Source organism: Hyperolius riggenbachi, chromosome 2, assembly GCF_040937935.1.
Source record: "Hyperolius riggenbachi isolate aHypRig1 chromosome 2, aHypRig1.pri, whole genome shotgun sequence".
NCBI lineage: Eukaryota > Metazoa > Chordata > Amphibia > Anura > Hyperoliidae > Hyperolius > Hyperolius riggenbachi.
Window position 1 is genome coordinate 366,477,081 of NC_090647.1, and position 21,064 is coordinate 366,498,144.

Sequence of the window (21,064 nt, forward strand, 5' to 3'; positions counted from 1 at the left end):
TCTGGTTGTCTCCTTTAATAAGGAGACCCCCAGAGCTCCCCGCCAGGCCATCCATCTTTGCTGAAGCCCCCTGCAGATGAGCCAGGCAACCCTGAGTAATTTACCATCACCCGCCGGACATCCGCCGCCTCTCGCCGCAAGTCCCAGTGCTGTAATTACAGTATCTTGGTGTTACGTCTCTTGTGCAATGCAACATGTGTAGTGCATAGGAATTGCAAGGAGTGCAGATAGTCACGGATGTGGAAAATACTTAGAACCAGACCAGGATGATGTTTAAGGTTTATTTGTAAACGTCCAAGATATTTACAGGTGAGAAATGAAATATTGGCAGCTGAAGTGAAGACACAGGGGAACTGTACAAATAATTAAATACAGGGGTATTCAAAGATACTAAATAACCCAGAATATATACAAGTGTTCTCTGCATACACTGACTGGATATGCAAAGCAACCAGTGTATATACAATATTGTGCGCACACAACCCCTTGTGCTAATGCCTAGGCACTGGAATGTAAACAAGTTAACTGAGAAAAGAGGATATGTTACTGTTTAGTGGGGAGCTAATATCACGTGAGTAACAGGGCCGGTGCTTCTATAGAGGCTAAGAGGGCACTTGCCCCAGGGCCCCAGAGTCTGTGGGGGCCAATCAAGGTGCCCCTCCTAACCTCCAGCTATGGTGACCCATGACATCTGGGTTTCTGTGAGTTTACTCTGTATAGGAAATGAAAGAGGTGAATAATAGAAACCCCCAAAATACTTTTAGGGCACATATGATGAACACCTAATTATATTGTGTGATGGGGGGGGGGGGTGATTGGATCAGGCCTGGCAGCCAGCTCAGGGGTGATTTGGTTGGACTGTGGGCGTCAGGGGGCACCCAAAGTTACTTTTGCCCCAGGGCCCCATGGTAGCTAGAACCGGCTCTGGTGAGTAACATTTATGTGGCTGTTTAAACTATAAGTTCTTGTCTCTGCGGTTTGTCACTGCAGTTTCCCATACATTTCTTTTGAGTTCTAGCTGTAAGTACACATTTATTTGAGTCACTTCTGAGAATTAATATACATGTTATTGCTCATGAGAAAACCACCAGACTGCCCACGTATTGCCTAGATGCTCTATTGGTTCAAATTCACCAGGAAACCAATGCCATTATATTTTTAATTCGAAATAATTATGCCAACTAGTTTCCATGGGCAACAGCTCCAGATTAGCTCCAGTGTCATCCATTTTTACATTCATTTTTGCTATAAATATGCCTCTACGATAGAAGAGAATAATGATGTCAAACTTGTGTATTTAAGTTTCTTTTGGGAGTTTTATTATGAACTCAGTATTCAATCATGTTCACGGATCATTTATATAATATCATGTTTGTTTTTAGTCACCCAAGGGAGCCAGAAAGAAAGGCAGAAATATGCAGCCAAAAAGGTCACACAGTCCTTTACCAGAATATATATTTTCTCACTTCCTAACACTTCTGTCTGACATTTTGCATTCATCATTCCGCTTGTATGGACTTTTGCAAACTATATTCCAAGCCTCCAATCCTCACTTACAATTTACTTTGACAAAGCATCCTCAAAGCATGCCAAGTATGATGGGAACCCCATTCTGCTCTTTTTAGATTTTTTGTCTTTTTAAAGCTTTTTTAATGCATATCCTATGGAATATGTCATAACTTGCAATGCAAAAATTCAGGGCATTGAAAATACACCATTTTTGCATCTTTAAAGTGAACCTCCAGACTAAAAATCTACTCAGCAGAACTGAAAAGGCTTGGTATTTCTTTGACAGTTTCACAGCATCAGAACTTTGTTTTTCTTACCCAAGCCTCATTTTACGCTGCACAGAAGCTAAGTTCTGCCCCGATCACAGAAATCTGCCCGGACATTTTTCCCCTGATGCTGTGCAAAGCATGATGGGATTTCTGATGTTGTTGTTCTCGTTCTGCTGTTTTGGCACACATTTTTTTATTTTTGAATTTGAGATTTGAAGCCTAGCACACGCAGCTGGGAGGGGTGATCAGGACACAGGACAGATGAAACTGTGTCTCATGCTCCCTGTCACCTCCTTTCAACCAAAAAGATGGCTGCCCCCATGAAATCACAAATTTTTGCCTGTTCTTTAAAAACAGGGCCGGTAAGAGATTATATTACCTATCTACTTTAATTAACATAACTAATGTAACTTAAAGAGACTCTGAAGTCTCTAAAAAAAGTATTTTTATTTCATGAATATGTTTAATATATAATCCCTAACTAAACCGCTGCATTCCCGCCGCTCTAAACTATCTAAATACCCCCTAACTCCCTCCTACCTCTCCCCCGCAAAATGCACGACTTTCTTGGTCGTGGATTTTGCTGTCCTAAGCACTTCCGTGTGAGGCAGGGCTATGAGCTGCAGCCCTGCCTCACCCACGTCTGTCAGCGGCGGATCTCCGCCTCTCCCCCGCCCCTCTCAGTGAAGGAAGACTGAGAGGGACGGGACAGAGGTGGCGATCCGCCGCTGACAGACGCGTGTGAGGCAGGGCTGCAGCTCATAGCCCTGCCTCACACGGAAGCGCTGCCCGGATTGCCCCCGGGGAGTTGGGGAGTTTTGGGAGTTTGGGGGGGATTTAGTTTACAGCGGCGAGAATGCTGCAGTTTAGTTAGGGATAACATATTAAACATATTTTTGAAATAAAAATACTTTTTTTTAAAGACTTCAGAGTCTGTTTAATGACAGTATGTTTGTTTAGGCTGAAGTTCTCTTTAACCAGTTTCCGACCACTGGTACGCATATTTATGCCCCTGGAAAATTCACTTGCACACTACTGACGTCAATATGCGTACTTGTTTGTTTACATCGCCTTTGCTGATCACCGCACTGCTGGCATTCGTTTCCATCACAATCCCGCCTTTTGTGATCATTGAAAGGGAACAGCATGAGAGCTGGCATCAGCGAGATGCAGGCTTTCATTCACAAAAGTGAAAATACACAGTACTTCCATCCATGTACTGTTTACAGTACTTGGAAATTAAGTGTAACACCATCTTGTGGCCAAAAAGTAAAAATGCACCCACAGACACTATTTTAAAGAAAAATACATTTTTAAAATTAATTTAACCCCTTTCACCCCGACCCTATAGTTACCAAAATAAAACACTTAAAAATTCATATACAGTTACCTAAGGAATTTTTTTAATATGTATGTCATGAGGGTATATTACTGTTTTTTCTTTGTAAATGAAGGCTTGTAATTATTGATATAGTGTAAAAAAAACTAAATGGAAAAAATACACTTTTATTTCCATACAAAATATTATTGCCATACATTCTACTAGGGACACAATTGAAACGTTGTATTAACTGGGACAAATCAGAAAATTAAATGTGCGGGTTTTATCTATTGTAGCAAACTACAATGGCTAAAAACAGAAATAATAATTGCTTTCATTTTTTTTTTCTTATTATTGTTTTTAAAATTACCACCCAAGGAAAGCCTAATCTGTGGTGAATAAAGCAAAATATAGATCATTTTAATGCGATAAGTAATGTTAAAGTTATTGGCGAATGAATGAGAGTAGCTTGATGAGAGTGGCTTGATGAAAACTCTGTTTTTTAAGAGGTTAAGAAGTGGTTAATTTTTATTACATGGCTAATTGAGTTTTCAGGCTGTTTTTCTGTGCCAAAAGCAAATGCTGCTTAGCTGACTCAACAGTGGTCTCACAGCAAATATAATTTATTTATACAAATGTATTATAGAGCAACTGAAGTGAGAAGAATATGAATGCTGCCATATTTATTTCCTTTTAAAAATACCAGTTGCCTGGCAGCCCTGGTGATGTATTTGGCTTCAGTAGTGTCTGAATCACACCAGAAACAAGCATGCAGCTAATCTCGTCAGATCTGACAATAATAAGAAACACCTGTTCTGCTGCATGCTTGTTCAGGGTCTATGGATAAAAGTATTATGGGCAAAGGAACAGCAGGATAGCCAACTGGTATGGCTTATATGAAAATAAATATGGCAGCCTCCATCCATATACCCCTCGTCACAGTTGTCTTTTAAAGTACTATATTGACATACACAAAATAAATGGAACAAGTAAGCAAATAGAGCGCTAACTGATTAAAACCAATGCAAAAAGAGGCTAAAGTGCTAAATTGCATGCACAAATTGTTGCACTAATGAAATACAGTGACTACTGTCATTCACACAGCCATCTGTACCACATACAAACACATACCACCAGGGGCGTCTCTAGCCATTTTGTCACTCCAGGCGAGAAATCCTGTAGCACCCCCCCCCCCCGTGATTGCCCCCAGTCCCATACCCCGCACCCCTCATGGTGAACACCACTCCTGTGGTGAACCCCACCCCCAAGACCCCCGAAAATCATAATGCAGCAGCGTTTCACCAGAAAATGTACTTATTGCGGCATGGGTTCACCAGAAAATAGTTGTTATGCAGCAGAGCGTTTCACCATAAAATATACTTATTGCGGCATGCACTCACACACACCACACACAGTACACACACAAACACTATACACACACACAGTGTACACACACACACAGTACACACACTGCACACAACATACACACTATACACAGTACACACACACACACACACTCTAGACATGCACAGCACAGTACACACACTATACACACACACACACACACACACACACACACACACACACACACACACACACTGCACACAACATACACACACACACACAGTACACACACTGCACACAACATACACACTATACACAGTACACACACACACACACACACACTTTAGACACGCACAGTACACACACTACACACACACACACACACATACACACACAGTACACACACTGCACACAACATACACACACACACAGTACACACACTGCACACAACACACACACACACACACACACACACTATACACAGCACACAGTAGACATACACTATACACATACAGAGATAGGAGGAGTGGAGTGAGACTGAGAATAGCCTGAGATGGAGCAGTTTATCTGTATTGCATTCCCACATTACACAGAGACTAGTTGCTGGTAATAGGACTGCTGTCCCTGCCAATCTCTTACACAAGTCAGCAAGCAGCCCTCCTGGAGTCTAGGGACTGTCAAAACTTTTCAACCTGTTTAAGACCTTATCTGCACATGCAGTCATTATAACAATGGGGAGAGACCAGACAGATTTTTTCCCACTGACCCTCCAGACGAGTTCTACATCATGCTGTGTATATTTACCAGCTTGCCTGCCCTCTAATTGCACTTTTATCAGCTAGCCTAGTATTTTACATTGCCTTACATCAACAAACCTGAATACAGCAGACACAGGACCAACCCTAAATCATTGAATGAAAGGCGGCCTGGGGGGAAGTCAATGCCTGGCTGCTACACAGTCTCTACATCCACGCAGTTAGCAGTAGCAGAGAGAGAGGGACTGAATTCTCAGGAGTTGGACTCAGGAGCTGATGATGCTGTACTCCTCGGATCCCTGACTAGGATGAGTGCCTTCTCTCACTGACTCATTCATTACTGTGGTTCTTTGAATCATTGAGCTGAAGTCCAGTAAGCCCTGCTGCTGCTGTGTAAACTGACACCTGAGTCAGCTGAGAGGCATTTCTTCTCTCACTACTCAGTGCAGAAGCGCCCTTGCCTCTTCCTGTCGCCTTAGGCGAAAATTTATAGCTGCCTAATGGCTCGGACGCCTCTGCATACCACCTCTAACACCTGGACATTTCAAGTACAAAGGTTCGTACTGTTAGGAGGGCCTCCTTTCCTCAATGCCCTCAGCAAAAGGGTAGAAGAGAAAGTCAACTCCTCTTACTAATACCATCTAACCCAGTGTTTCTCAAACCTCTCTTCGTGACTCCCCAATGGTGCATATTTTGCAGGCAACCTCACCTATGCCTAGGTGGGGTAATTAGTGGCTCAGCTAGGTGGGTTCCATGTAGGTGAGACAATAATTACCGCACCTGTGCATTGGTGAAGTTGCCTGCAAAACATGCACTGTTATGGAGTCACGAGGACAGGTTTGAGAAACACTGGTCTAACCAAGCCTTTATAGTCTGTTCATCTAAGTTCCGCCTTGCCACTGCTGCAGCAATACAGCCTTAACATGGGGCAGTACTAACAGTACTACGCTGGATCGGCAGATGAATGGGGGCAGAAAGGTGCTACTCACATGGCACAAACTAGTCACAGCACAGTGGCAGGGAAAGGCTGAGGATGGTACATAGGAGAATGCTGTGCAAGCAAGCACACCAGCTAAGCACAAGCCCCACCCACCAACTCATTTCACATCCTCATCGAACTATGAAATAAAGGACACTCTCATACACATTTTCCTGGCAGGAAAAAAATCAGAAATAAACAGCATTGATCATAGTAATACTACATGTGAAACTGGTAGAACATTCAATAGGACCCACCGCTGGGTAATGCCAACATAATCTAGAATACAACAGCCCTCCTCCCAAGGAAAGTCCTAAAAGTCTACCTACAAGAAAGCAAACAAAACTGCAAATCATGCTTTATGGAGTTTATGCCCACATTGTGCTCACTGACTTGTCAATGTCACTTTGCTTTCCTCTTGTATACAGATGAATAGGTACAATATTTTCTGAACTGCCTCAGTAGCCCTAGTTGTTGCTATTAGTTGCAGCTACTAAGATGCTATATAGCTGTTAGGCCTCTTGCACACTGCAAGTGATTCAGATTCAGATTCCGCTTTTTAATCAGTTTTTACATCCGATTCAGATTCCGATTTGCAGTTTGCTCCCTGCACACTGCAAATCGGAAACTGAATCGGATATAAAAACTGATTAAAAAGCGGGATCTGAATCGGAATCACTTGCAGTGTGCAAGAGGCCTTAATAATATTATTTAATGGAATCTATACTATTAAAACCCCTGGTTTCTGCATCCAGTGCGTCTGTGTGTGCTGATATACTGCTCAGGCTGTACTGTGTGTGCGCGGACACCACCGCAGCCCTATGCATGCGCAGTACAGCAGAAAGGGAGTGGGTGGCGGGAGGCACTGCTATAAAACTGTCTAATAATTATATCACACTGGTTTCTGCTGCTTTAGTATGGCATAGGTTTTTAGAAGCTGCAGTAGCTAACATCAGTAGCAGCTGTTTGGCATCTCAGCAGCTGTGACTAGCAGCGGTAACTAAATCTCTTCTGTAACATTGCTCATAAGGAGTTTCTCTTCTTTTCTATTAAGTTGTTTAATCTCCTGATCCTAATGGTGAAGAGGCTAATGACTTTGCAGGTCTCATAATTTCATATTATCACTCAATTTAAATGACTCCTTCTCTTTTTATTTGTGTACTGTATGTTCTGACCAGTCTAGGTGGGCAGCTTGAGCCCTACATGTAACTTACGCATCATGAATTATGGCCTTTTAGGGACCTTCCTTCCCCTGTTTCCCATTTACCAGTACAGCTGCTTAATCTTAATTCAGAACTGAAATAGGATGCATGATTATTATGCATAATAAATGTATCTGCAAGGAAGATATTCTCATAAACCTTTGATATCTTCTATTAATGGTGGTCTTCTCTCAAGATTAATAAAAGCGCTCATCTGCTTAAATTGTACTGCATCTTCAAACTGTGTAAGGGGGAAAAAAGGAAAGAAAGAATATTGTTGTTCAGATAATACTTTTCATAAATGCTCATTAACTTCTGTCAACCTCACTCATAAACTCATTTTTCACAGAACAGCGTCTTTGTCTTAATTCTTGCTTCAGCACCAGTGGTTAATGGTGTCAATATATGTGATGATGTAAAAAAAAAAGCTCTCTGTACCAAAAGGGTGAATGAATCTTCCCCCCTTTAATCTGTATGTATATAGTATATATAATACTGGGGAAACATTTAGATGTTTCCAGAAATATGATGTAACATGAGGATTGGATGCGTCAGAATATTCTGCAATTCATGTTTTTAATGTATCAATTAGTAACAAACAGAATGCAAAGCAATACTATTTAACCTCTTCACCTCAAAGGGTTTTTCCTCTTAAAAAACCAGAGCAATTTTCACCCGTCAGCGTTCCTTCCATTCATTCACCTATACCTTTATTACTACTTATGACAACAAAACAATCTATATCTTGTTTTTTTCGAACTGATTAGGCTTTCTTTGGGGGGTACGTTTTGCTAAGAATTATTTTATTCTAACTTAGTGTTAATGGGAATTATAAGAAAAAATTGAAAAAAATCATTATTTTTCAGTTTTCGGCCATTATAGTTTCAAAATAAAACATGCTACTGTAATTAAAACCCACACATTTTATTTGCCCATTTGTATCGGTTATTGCAACGTTTAAAATTTTTCCCTAGTACAATGTTTGGCGCCAATATTTTATTTGGAAATAAAGGTGCATTTTTTTCAGTTTTGTGTCTATCCCTAATTACAAGCCCATAATTTATAAAGTAATTGTAGTATACAGTTTTGTATACATATTAAAAAAGTTCAGTCCCTAAGGTAACTATTTATGTATTTTTTTATTTGTAATTTTTTTTTATTAAAAAAAAAATTAAAATTGGCAACTTTAGGGGAGTGTGGGAGGTCATGGGCTAATGAAAAAAAAAAAAAAAAGGTAACTAGGGATTAACTGAAAAAAAAAGGGATGTAATATTACAATTTGGCCACAAGATGTCCACAGTGGTGACTTCAGCTCTGTACTATCAGTACAGGCACGGGATTCATGAATGGCAGAGCCGTCTAAATAGACAGCTGCAGCCATTCACAGGGGAACTTAGATCAATGAATGGGATTTGTTTTCCCATTCATTGATCTAGTGGCTGACGATTGGCGGTAATGAGCGGCGGTACCGTGCGCAAGGGGGGGGGGCGAGCGGGGGGGGGGGGGTGCGCGGTGGAAGGGGAGGTAGTTCCTATGCCCCTGCACAGAGTTGTGGCATTTTGCAGGGGCGTAGTTACTCATCCCGGGGGAGGTGATATGTTTAATTCAAACCAATATAATTTCTTCTTGGTAGTATGTTTGTGCACAGTTAGTTAGAAGGTTGGTGGTTTCAAACATTTTTTCTGTGGATTTAGTCTGTGAGAAATTGAATCAGATCATCTCTTCTAGAACACCTTTTTCTTCTCTTCACTGAAGATAGTTCTTAATGACTTTAAAGTAAACCTGAAGCGAAAAAAAAAAGTATGATATAATGAATTGTATGTGTGTCAGAATCTGCTCTGTTGGCCTTGATTCCCTGGACATTTTGTTGGTTTCTTATGCAGGTTGCATAGTTCAGTCCAGGGAAAAGAGGCCTTTTTGTCAGTTTGCAAGGCTGACTGATTTGCATCTACTTATCTTGCAATCTGCTTGTCTGCTTCCTTTGAAGGTTTTCAGTATAAATGTCACTTCCTCCCAGAATTCCTTGCTTGTCATAGTCTTTGTCTAGTGAGACTAACCTTAGAGCCTCAGCATCTTTGTATCTTGTTGCGAATATTCTAGTGTAGTTAATTCTTGGGGAGTGCATTTTGCACTCCTATTAGTGCAGTCAGGTTCTGTATTTTTTGTACTGCCTATTCTTGTTTTGTCTTGTCCTGTCCTTGCGATTGTACTATCTTTTGCGGTGGTTGATAGTGAATCGTTCAGTCTTGTTCCTTGATCGCATTGGCCCTAGCGCTAGAGGCGGTGGGTCCCCTTGTCTGTATCTTGGAGTATAACCTTGGCAGCGGTTGCTACTGGTTACTCCTTCAGTCTGTTTTGTCTGGAACGAACGCTTGCTGTTGTCTGGTGTTAGGCAACCGATTAGCAAGCGTTCCCGCTATCTGTTTGTCTTTGTTCTCCGTGTTATTATTATTATTATTATTATTTAGTATTTATATAGCGCTGACATATTACGCAGCACTGTACAGTGTATATATATATATCTTGTCACTAACTGTCCCTCAAAGGAGCTCACAATCTAATCCCTACCATTGCCATATGTCTATATTATGTAGTGTAAGTACTGTAGTCTAGGGCCAATTTTAGGGGGAGCCAATTTACTTATCCGTATGTTTTTGGAATGTGGGAGGAAACCGGAGTGCCCGGAGAAAACCCACGCAGACACGGAGAGAACATACAAACTCTTTGCAGATAGTGCCCTGGCTGGGATTCGAACCAGGGACCCAGCGCTGCAAGGCGGGAGAGCTAACCACTATGCCACCGTGCTGCCCCATTCATTTCATTTGTTAGTCAAAGTTGGTACATTTTTGTCACTGTTGCGCTTAACGTGCGGTGACCGTACTATTAACGCACTTGTCACTGTTGCGCATATTGTGCGGTGACCGCGTTTAGTTACTTCATTTGTTATTTTCCTTGGCGTCCAGTTTGCGCTTGTTTGCTGTGTATTCCTGTGTACTCAACTCATGCTCTGTCTCTGCTCAGTCTTGTGTTGCTGATAGCAATCGCCTCTCTTGCGATTCACTTTTTCTTTCTGGTCTGTTCTGATGTGATATGTCTACCGTCACTGGGTGGCGACTAGATTGGTAGACATTCATATACTCTGTCTCTGTTCTTGCTTTCTTCTGAGTTGCTACTTTGTTTATATTGTCCAGTGTTGCTTAATCATGCAATTTCAATGTGGCATCTGTGGCTATACAGAGGACTTATTCCTCTGTACTCCACAGCTCCACCTGCTGGTTGGAATTCTCCTCTACAAATATATACTGGGTACTCTGCTTTTGTGATTGTGGGGATTTCCATCTGCTTCAGCTCACTTGCTGTGCGCTGACTGTTGAAATCGCCCCCAGATCATTACAATGTGTAGTACGGATAATGAATAGAACATTTGTAGCAAAGAAAATAGTTTCATATATTTATTTTCAGTTATATAGCTTTTTTTTTTTTTTTTTATAACATTGCATCAAACTGTCACAGTTGCAGTTTTAAACCTACACTCTTTTAAGCTATACAATAAAGCAGAAATAATAACCCTTTGAACTTTCCTGCAGTAAAACCTTATCTCAAGCTGGTAATGGGCAGAGACGGCTCGAACCTCCGATTTTCGGTTCGAGAACCTCGAACGCAAACTTCCGCAAAATTTTGGTTCGCGTGAACTTTTGCAAACTGCAATAGACTTCAATGGGGAAGAAAACTTTGAAAACTAGAAACATTCACAAAAGTGATGAAAAAGATGTTTCAAGGGGTCTAACATCTGAGTTTTTGCATGGCGGAGTGGGATACACGCCAAAAGTCCCGGGGAAAAATCTGGATTTGATGTACAGCAGCGTTTTAAGGGCAGAAATCACATTGCATGCTAAATTGGAGGCCTAAAGTGCTTTAAAACATCTTGCATGTGTATACATAAACCAGGGAGTGTAATTAGGGTACTGCTTCACACTGACAGACCAAACTCACTGTGTAACGCACCACAAACAGCTGTTTGTGTAGTGACGGCTGTGCTGGACTGGTGCGCAACATAGTGAGATTGCTCTTCCTCAGTGATATCAGGTAATGTCTGACTGCCTTATCAACTTTCGATGGTTCTTTCTCTACCATTGTTAAAGCTTACATCTATTTTTTTAAATTATTTTTTCTGCTGGCTGTTAAGTACCTTTAACGAGAATCTGTTATGGGGGCAAGTCTGCCATTCATTCAACTGTGTGAAACTTTCGATGGTACTTTCTCAGTACCATGGTGACCACGGGTAATGGCCGGGGAATCAGGATTCGATTTCGGTCCGGAGTGGGAGCCAGAGAAAGGCTACCACCACACATCCAAGGAAGGCAGCAGGCATGGCACTCAAGTCCCGACTCAGGGAGGTTGTGACGAAATATAACAATACAGGAGGACTCTTTCGAGGCCCTGCTGTATATGAGACGAATACACTTTAAATCCTTTAACGAGAATCTGTTATGGAGACAAGTCTGCCATTCATTCAACTGCATTGACTGATAAACAAGTTTCCATATTACTTTCTCAGTACCATGGTGACCACGGGTAATGGCCGGGGAATCAGGGTTCGATTTTGGTCCGGAGTGGCAGCATGAGAAACGGCTACCACCACACATTCAAGGAAGGCAGCAGGCACGCTGTGGGCAAAGGAGCAGGAACAGCTTCCACCACACATCCAAGGAAGGCAGCAGGCATGGCAGGCAAGTCCCGACTCAGGGAGGTAGTGACAAAAAATAACAATACAGGAGGACTCTTTCGAGACCCTGCTGTATATGAGATGAATAAACTTTAAATGCTTTAACACAAATCTGTTATGGAGGGCAAGTCTGCCATCCATTCAAGTGAAAGGTATGCATTGACTAATACAATGTGCAGTCACACAGGTGCAGTGAAAGGTATGCAGTGACTGGTATTACAATACAATGTGCAGCTGTCACACAGGTGCAGTTAACAGGAATGCACGGACTGGTATATTAAACAGTGTGCGGTCACACAGGTACTGTGAACAATTTTGCAATGACTAGTATTACAAAAGTGCAGCTGTCACACACACACAGGTACCGTGAACATGTGCAGTGACTGGTGGTATATAACACTGTGTGGGCTCACGTAGCTAGGTGTACTGAACAGGTAGGTATGCAGTGATTGGTATTACAAATGTGCAGCTGTCACACACACAGGTAGTCACTGAATGTGCTGGGCCTGGCAGTGGCACAGTAAGAATTACCAAGGGGCCAAGGGACAGCTATGACTTACTGAGGGCTGTATATGCAACACAAGTGTCTGTGGGACACACAAACACACACAAAAAAAATGGATCACAAGAACAACATTAGCTCTCAAAATAGCTGTTGAGGGTTGCTTTTTAGCAGTGAAAAGGCTGATGCTGCCTGCCTTTTATAAGGGGGGGGGGGCCTCCCAGAGGGAGTGTAGCCTGATTGGCTACCCTGTGTCTGCTGACTGTGATGTAGAGGGTCAAAGTTGACCCTAATGATGTATTATAGGGGGCGGGTCGAACTCGCATATAGTTCGTGGTTCACCGCGAACACGAACCACCGAAGTTTGTGCGAATAAGTTCGCGTGCGAACCGTTCAGGCCATCTCTAGTCATGGGTAGAATGGAGGTTCCCAATTTGTGTTCTATTTTAGAATTTTAGAATACAAATAAAAGAATATTTAATAAAAAGAGAGGTAATTTCTAACCTCTCCAGAAGATATAGATAGTTTAGATAAGCTCTTTTGCATAGATAGCAACTGAAGTTTCTTAACCCTTCCTGTACTGGAAAACAATATAGAATCTTTTTTGTTGCTATTAATGTTCTATTTTTTTAGCTGTGCTTCACACACAATTCATTATATCATAAGTTTATTTTCACTTCAGGTTTGATTTAACTGTAGGTTATTATCCCAATGCAAAATTAATTTAAAACCTGTTGGATGCCTCCTTGCTTGTACTTATCAGTTCTGAGAAAACCATTAATCCTGGCCAAATAAACAATGTTATGTGGAGAAATGCAGCCTCACAGTTGCAAGGAACATCGGTCATACTTCACAGGGCTCTGTACACTGTCATCCTTGCACTGCTCTCCAGGCCTTTAGCAAACCATGCCTTCTATTATGGTCCAATCTATGAAATTTACACTTATCAGTATCAGTATCACCTTTGCAAAGTTTGCATATTATGTTTTGTATTTTTGTACTTAAAGAAGTCGTCAAGCAGCTCCTGCTACCCATGGTACTATTTACCTGGGGCTACCTCCAGCTCCTGACAGCCACTATGTCCCTGTCACCACAGCTCCGCTGGCCCTCGTTGCCCGCCGGTGCGCATGATGACCTCCAGGTTATCCTCTTCTGTGCCTGCGCAAGCACCACTGTCAATCACCTCCACATGATCCGGAACCTACTGCACAGGCGCAGTAGTTCTGTGCCTGCTGAGTACGTTCCGGACCACATAGAGGTGATTGACAGAGGCACCCGTGTAGGCACAGTACAGAAAAACCTGGAGGTCATTCTGCGCACTGTCAGGGAATGGGGGCCAGCGGAGCTCCGGCGAGGCACATAGCGGTTGCCAGGGGCCGGAGGAAGCCCCGGGTAGGTAGTACTATGGGTAGCAGGAGTTGCTTGAGGACTCCTTTAACCAAATCACTTAGCTTTGTTTCCACATTGAAAATATGGCTTTTTAGCTGCAAATCTTCCATGTAGACCTCTTCTGACCAAGCTTTTCTGGACTGTAGATGGGTGTACCAGTATTCATCTGTTTTCTTTCATCATTGAGCAGACAGTGCCATTGTACATCTTCTAATTATAAAATCATTTCTAATTATAAAATAAAGTTTGGACAAGGTGGGTCCAATCCAGTTCACTTTGTCTCCTTAGTTTTCTCCTAGGAGATCATTTTTCATCTTCTGTATAAAATGGAAAAAGTATCAAAATGTTATTGAAAATATACTGTCAAAATTATTTTCTTCAATTAGTATTTTCTTGCTTGCTGGTGGCTTCATCTGCATTTTATTAATACAATGCCAAACATCACCTAGGAGAAAACATGAGAGAAAAAGTGAATTGGATCCAAGGAAGGCTGCTGTACTTTTCAGTCCTCTGGTGTTGCCTGTTTTTTTTTTGTACTTCTGCAGAAAAGCTCAGACAGCACGTCTGTAAATACTTGTCTTCCTTGACATGCCTACCTTGGAAAGACCTTTGAGAGACCTTGCTGATGTAATAAAAAAAAACTCTGTGTCTTGTTGCTCTGTTTAGAGACCTTACGTTGTTAGTACAGAGCATGTTTTTCCTCACCCAGCTTCATTCCTTCTATAAAGTGATTATGTTTGATTTTGGGCCTTTTTCCACTTGCTGTGTTGTGATCCAATTTTTGACATGATTTCCTGATCACTTTGACATTTTCCAATGTGTGCAATTCGATTTTCACCAAAATGCCAATGCAGTGCATGCTGAATTTTTTCTGCATTGGCATTTGTCAATGAAAGCACAAACAAATTGCATGGAAACACGGTGCTATGTTATTTTTCTTGTGATATAGCAATTTGAATATTTCCTGCTTTTCATTCGACCATTGAACCTTGCAATTTGCAAACACAATTGTGCAGTGAAACCCACACGAATATGTGATAATCACATTGTAACATGTACCTTGTGAATTGATAAAATTGCAACCACGATTTAAATTGGAAAATGACCCTCAAAGAGACACTGAAGCGAAAAAAAAATTATGATATTATGATTTGTAAGTGTAGTACAGCTAAGAAATAAAACATTAAGATCAGATACATCAGTCTAATTGTTTCCAGTACAGGAAGAGTTGAGAAACTCCAGTTGTTATCTCTATGCAAACAAGCCATTAAGCTCTCCGACTAAGTTAGTCATGGCATTTATTATCTCAACTGTAAGTGAACTGTTTACTTTTTCTCTGCTAGAGGAGAGGTCATTACTTCACAGACTGCTCTGAAAGAATAATTTTGAATGCTGAGTGTTGTGTAATCTGCACATATTATAGAATAATGCAATGTTAGAAAAAACACTATATACCTGAAAATAAAAGTATGAGAATATTTTCTTTGCGGCTAATCTTCTAGAAATTATTCATAGTACACAACCAATTCACTATATCATATTTTTTTTTTCGCTTCAGTGTCTCTTTAATGATTGTGCTTTAATCTACATGTTATCTTGCTGAACATTTGCGTCTCTTTGGTATAGTAGTTTATTCCATATGTCTGTATGTTATTTAACTGTCTGCAATGTGTATGTGTACTTGGGAGAGTTTGTGGTGTTTTAAACAAAAGGTATATTTTTTTTCTGTTCATGTACTTTGTGGGTTTTAGAGTCATATGGAATAGCAACATTCTATAAATATTCATATGATAAAATATTTTTGTGTCTATGCATACCCCTGTTCTTGGTTTGCCCAGTGCCCTATACAGGAATCTATGAAAGAAGAGATGTGAAACTCATGAGAAACTGGTCCATTTATTTAGGACCTTTGCATATGATATATGTGTATGAGATTTGCTTTTATATTGAGCAGTTTTACTAAGGTTATGTTCAATGGTCTAAACTTGTTAGGAGACCAGTGTACCCTGTTTAAGCAGTTATTTTACATTTCTCTATGGGATAGGCAATAAAAAATGTAAATCAGAAGTGCATTCATTGTCACTATCATCCTCCAGTGATCCTAAGTAATTCACACAAAAAAAAATCTTGGTACTGATTTCTTAAAAAATAAAACTTTTTTTTTTCAGTCATTAGGAAATGTATTTAACTTGCACAAGGCCACCTCATTAATTTCAAAGAATGATCTTAAGTGCTTTGTTCTGCATAGTCAGGCTTTAATGATTGGCTAGAAATCAATAATATCAATCAGCTATCAAACAGATTCAGCAGTTACATGGGGAGCAAGTCCCAAACCCTAAACTGTAAAAACCATATTTCAGTAAGGAAGTTTAGTGCTAGGTTTGTTATTGCCACATGAAAGCAAGACATGTCACCTTGTTTCAACATATACTGCAATTCTGTCTTCTGTGATTTCAAAAGAATGGAGGTTATTAGAGAAATATGTTTTTTTCTTTCACTTATATAAGACAATAAATGGGATGGCTGTGGGCAGCAAAGACGACTGGCATACCCCTGCTGGCTACCTACCATTCATTGGCCTCAATTCACTAAGCTTTATCAAACACTTTATCAAACATTTGATAATTTACCTCATGGGTAAAATCTAATTTTGAATTCACTAAGGTGTTATAGATTTATTGAACGTTTTATCAATAAAACATTTGATAAATCTATAACATCTTAGTGAATTCAAAATTAGATTTTACCCATGAGGTAAATTATCAAACGTTTGATAAAGTGTTTGATAAAGCTTAGTGAAGGAGGTGGCTCTTCCTTTAAACCCTTAGGCAGGGGACACACTTGTCTTTCAGTTTTCCGCATGCATTTTTCTGCATGCTTTTTCTGCACAAAATGTGTGTTTTTATGCAGAAAAACGCACGCACTTTTTCATAGCAGCTAATGTAATAAATAGATAACTGACAACATTTGCAGAATCATGATGCAGAATGTCAGTTTTTTTTCTGCGTGCGAAAAAAGCATTAAAGGGAACCAGAGATGAAGCACCCTTGTGTATTTTACCATATATATCAGTAAGAACATTAGAGAAAACACATACCATGCTCTCTGTTTCATCCTCACTGCTAAAAGTGTCTGTTATCAGCTGTGATAAGAATCCCGGACTGAGCATTCAGTCTGGCTTTGCAGGGAATAATTATAGCTGAGTCATTATAGCAGAGCCACAAGGGGGCAGGTTTGGGCTTGAAAAGACACCAGAGAAGACAGATTCAGCTATAATCTTTCCGTAGCAAAGCTAGACTGAGTGCTCAGTCAGGGATTCTTATCAGAGGTGATAACTGTCAGATTAAACAGAGAACAATGAAACAAAGAGCAGATTAGGTGTTTACTGTCATGTTCCCACTGATTTATAAGGTAAAATACAAGAGGGTGCTTCATCTCTGGTTCTCTTTAAGTGTGAACTTTGATGTGTGCTTATCAGCAAGTCTGTTATAGACCCATAAGGACGCAATCCGCATACTAAACTGCAAAGCATTCTGGGGCCCTCCCCTCGGCTGCTAATAAGACGTTACAGAAGCTTGTAATCAGTCCAGCGTGTAGCACTGATAAATCTCGGGGCAGAGTACTCTGCAAGAGTCAGCTATTGTTCCTAGCCACATGGCTCATTAATATTCACTGCACACTGTGTTGTTCAAGTAGGAGCTTATCTGTGATCAGGAAGCAGGCAGGACATGACAACACATTTGACAGAAAAACATGGAGCCTGCCATGAGCTGTCAGGAGCATCTATCTCTGCATATACTATATACAAATTCTGTGAAATCCAAACGTGGACAGTGAAATGCATATGTAATGTAAGTACAGCCAATCTTTAGCTACTGATATATGTGTTTATTTTCTCTGAGACCTTATACCTAACAGCTCCTCTTTAAGTGTGAACTAGCTCATTGATTAACATCAGTTCTCAGTTTTTCTGTGAAGAAAATGTGCATGAAAACAGTCAAGTGTGTTACCTGCCTCAATGAATGACTGTCATGATCGCTGCTGCAGCAATTGCTGGAAATAGTAGTGCTGCAGCTCAGGCAGTTCTGATCTCTTTCCATGCAAGCTGCATAGCTTTGTCTGCCTTTCCCTGCTGTCAGCTTGTGACTGATTATCATTCACCTGTGTGGGAATCTGCATGTCTGCTCCCATTGGATGACCTCAGTATAAAGATCTGCTTCCTGCAGGACTCCTCGGGTTTTCATAGCTTCAGTTTAAGCCTGTCTTGCTGTCGCTTCAGCCCCCAATCGTGTTTCTTGTTCTAAAGATACTTTGCTGGTTTTGCATCATATATTGGTTCATTGCCCATATATATGCATACCAGCACGTTTATTATTTTCCTTGTATTCGTGTTACGTTGATACATCAGTGACGCTGATATATACGTACACGAACTGTTTATATCCTGTGTTCAGTTAGTCAGTTCTAGCACGTTGATCACCCGTGCTGAGCTAGTTATCCTGTTCCTGGTCCTGTTTGTGGATTGCGTTCATCTCTGCGAAGAGATAGCGAATCCTTCTGAATCCTGTCCTGTTTCCGTTTGTGGATTGCGTTCATCTCTGCGAAGAGATAGCGAATCCTTCTGAGTCCTGTTCCCTGTATTGCTCCAGTCCTAGTCAGCGTTCCTGCTTATGCCATATATCGGTTCATTGCCGATATATACATATGTTAGTCAGACGTTACAAATAGTTTCATTGATAGCTGTAATTGTAATACGCTAGGAAAACATACTTATTGTATATTTGTCTGTGTTACGTTCATCTATCTTGATCCTGCTAATTCCTGACTATCCTGTCCTGTCTTTTTGAGGCACGCCATCGCCGCAACGCATTGGCTGCCTCATTCCAGTCTGTCTTGTTGTGGACGCTTGCTGTCACTAAGTAGTGGCTAGTTAAGCAAGCGTTCATTCTGTCTACCTGTCCTGATCTCCTCAGTTCTGGTTTATGCGCTCAGCGCTACTTTGCGCTGAGACGTTATAGCGAAAGCATTGTTTGTGGCTGTCGGATCTGCACCGGCTTTGTGCGCCACAATCTCCTTTTGGAGTCAGTCCTCCCCTCCACTATACTAGGGATAGCCTGTTTCCTTGTGCTAGTGTGTGTACCTCCTCCACGTCAGCTCATGCGTTGCATGCTGACTGTGGAGAATACACCACCAAGCCTTACATTATGAAAACCCCATTACCAATCCCCATTGTGGGGGGGATTCCCAGAAAGTATGACACTGTTAATTATGGTTCCTGTTCCTTTAAGAAATTTGAAGAACTTAACTCTGAAACAGAAAATGAGTTTTTCTCTGAATGTGCCAGGTTCCTGGCCAATCCCGATCTCCAAGGGACTCCTGTTTCAACCTGGGCACTCCAGCTAGTTTATATTTTGTTTAAAGGGCAATTGTTTCAGTGGGCATGTGATGTTCTCAATCATTCTGATTTGAATGAGAGACCGTTGGAATTTCTAGCGTTTGTGATCCATAACTGGTTGCGCATAGATCCATTGCCTTTTCCTCTAAATGAACTCCTGGCAGCAGGCCAATCAGCTGCTCCTTCAATTGTTTGCAAAAATGATCAGCAAGCAGAGAGTGTTCCTGATAATTTTCCTGCAGCCTTGAATAAATCACCAAAAACAGCAGGGTCTAAGGCAAAATGCAAGCGTTCTAAGAAACGTGTCCGATCTGCAGAGTCGTTATCCTTAGCGACTGAGACCTATAATGAGATTCTGCCATTAACCGATAATGAAATGCAATTGTCTTTCAGGGGAGTTAAATGGACTTATGAAACTACTAATGAACTTTCATCACTGGCTAGGGAAAATAAAGATTTTTGTTTAAAAGAATTATCTGAGTATGATTATGAGGAGATATTACAGAGTATTGAACAAATCAACTTATTTGTGAAGCAAGGAAAGTTTGCATACACTACAGTTCAACACTTGCTACAGGTATTGGAGATTCTTAAGAATAAGGAATCTGCCAATCACCTGCTAATTAACCCAATATATGTCCCTGCCACAATCATATCTGCAAACTGTGATCTGCCTGTTAAGTATGCTTGGAATCCTCCATTTGAGAAAGGAGAGATGGAAACTCTGGTCAATGAATGGAAGAATGATTCAAGTTCATTTTGTCAATTTTACAGTGCAAAAAGTGAATTAGTATTGAATGCATGCATTAAGTCTGCCTATAACCTAATAAAAACTGGTGTGTGTGTGTGTATGACTTTGTGGCTCCATTGATCGATGTGTGGAAAATGATTTTGGACGATTTTTATGCGATTCAATCAGTTGATACCAGGGAAGACACACTGTCAATTGGAGACTGTCCCACTTCTCCAGTTACTGAGTCCCTGCCATGTCTTGTGAATGTTCCTGTAACTCCACCCTGTACCATGGATAACTCAGTGTTACTTCCCAGTAAAACAGAAGACACTGATACTTTCTTAACCTTGCCCTGCACAAATTTCTCAGCAGAGAATCCAGAGGTCCTGTTGACTTCTGAGTCCAGCCTAGCCAGTACTCATGAGTCTTTGTTCAGTGAAACAGACACCAGAAAAATCTTGCCTGCCTCTGCAAACACTTCTGCAGAAATTACCTGTGTTAATAAAGTTCAACTCCTGTCTGATCCAGCAGATGCCAATAGATGCACTACATCAGTTTCCGAGTCCCAGCAATCCTGTCTAGAAACCTCAGAACCCCAGCATCTGAATTTTCCAATTTTACAAATGAATGGTGATTCAGATGCGCAAACATTGTGTCTTGATCTTCCTGTTTCTACACCTCGCTCTAGTTTCGTGAATAGCTCAGAGCATCTGCTATGTGAACCTGAAATCGCAGAATTATTACCTTGTTCAGAAAATGTTCCAGTAAATTTGCCCTGTACCATGAATTGTGCAGTAGATCTCTCCAATGAAACTCAGGTCACAGAATCATTATGCTGTCCAGCAGGTGCTTCCATGGTTTTGCCCTGCAATATGGACTGTTCAGTGATCCTGTCCAGTGAAGCTGTGGTCGCAGAGTCTTATGCTTCACCCAGTACTTT

The 21,064-nt window shown here is 41.0% G+C and overlaps 1 protein-coding gene across 3 annotated transcripts in view; it reads left to right on the forward strand.

Moving 5' to 3' along the window:
* TAFA3 (TAFA chemokine like family member 3) overlaps window positions 1-21,064 on the forward strand; it is a 692,450-nt gene that overhangs the window by 103,575 nt on the left and 567,811 nt on the right. The gene's annotated exons all lie outside the window — the stretch shown is intronic.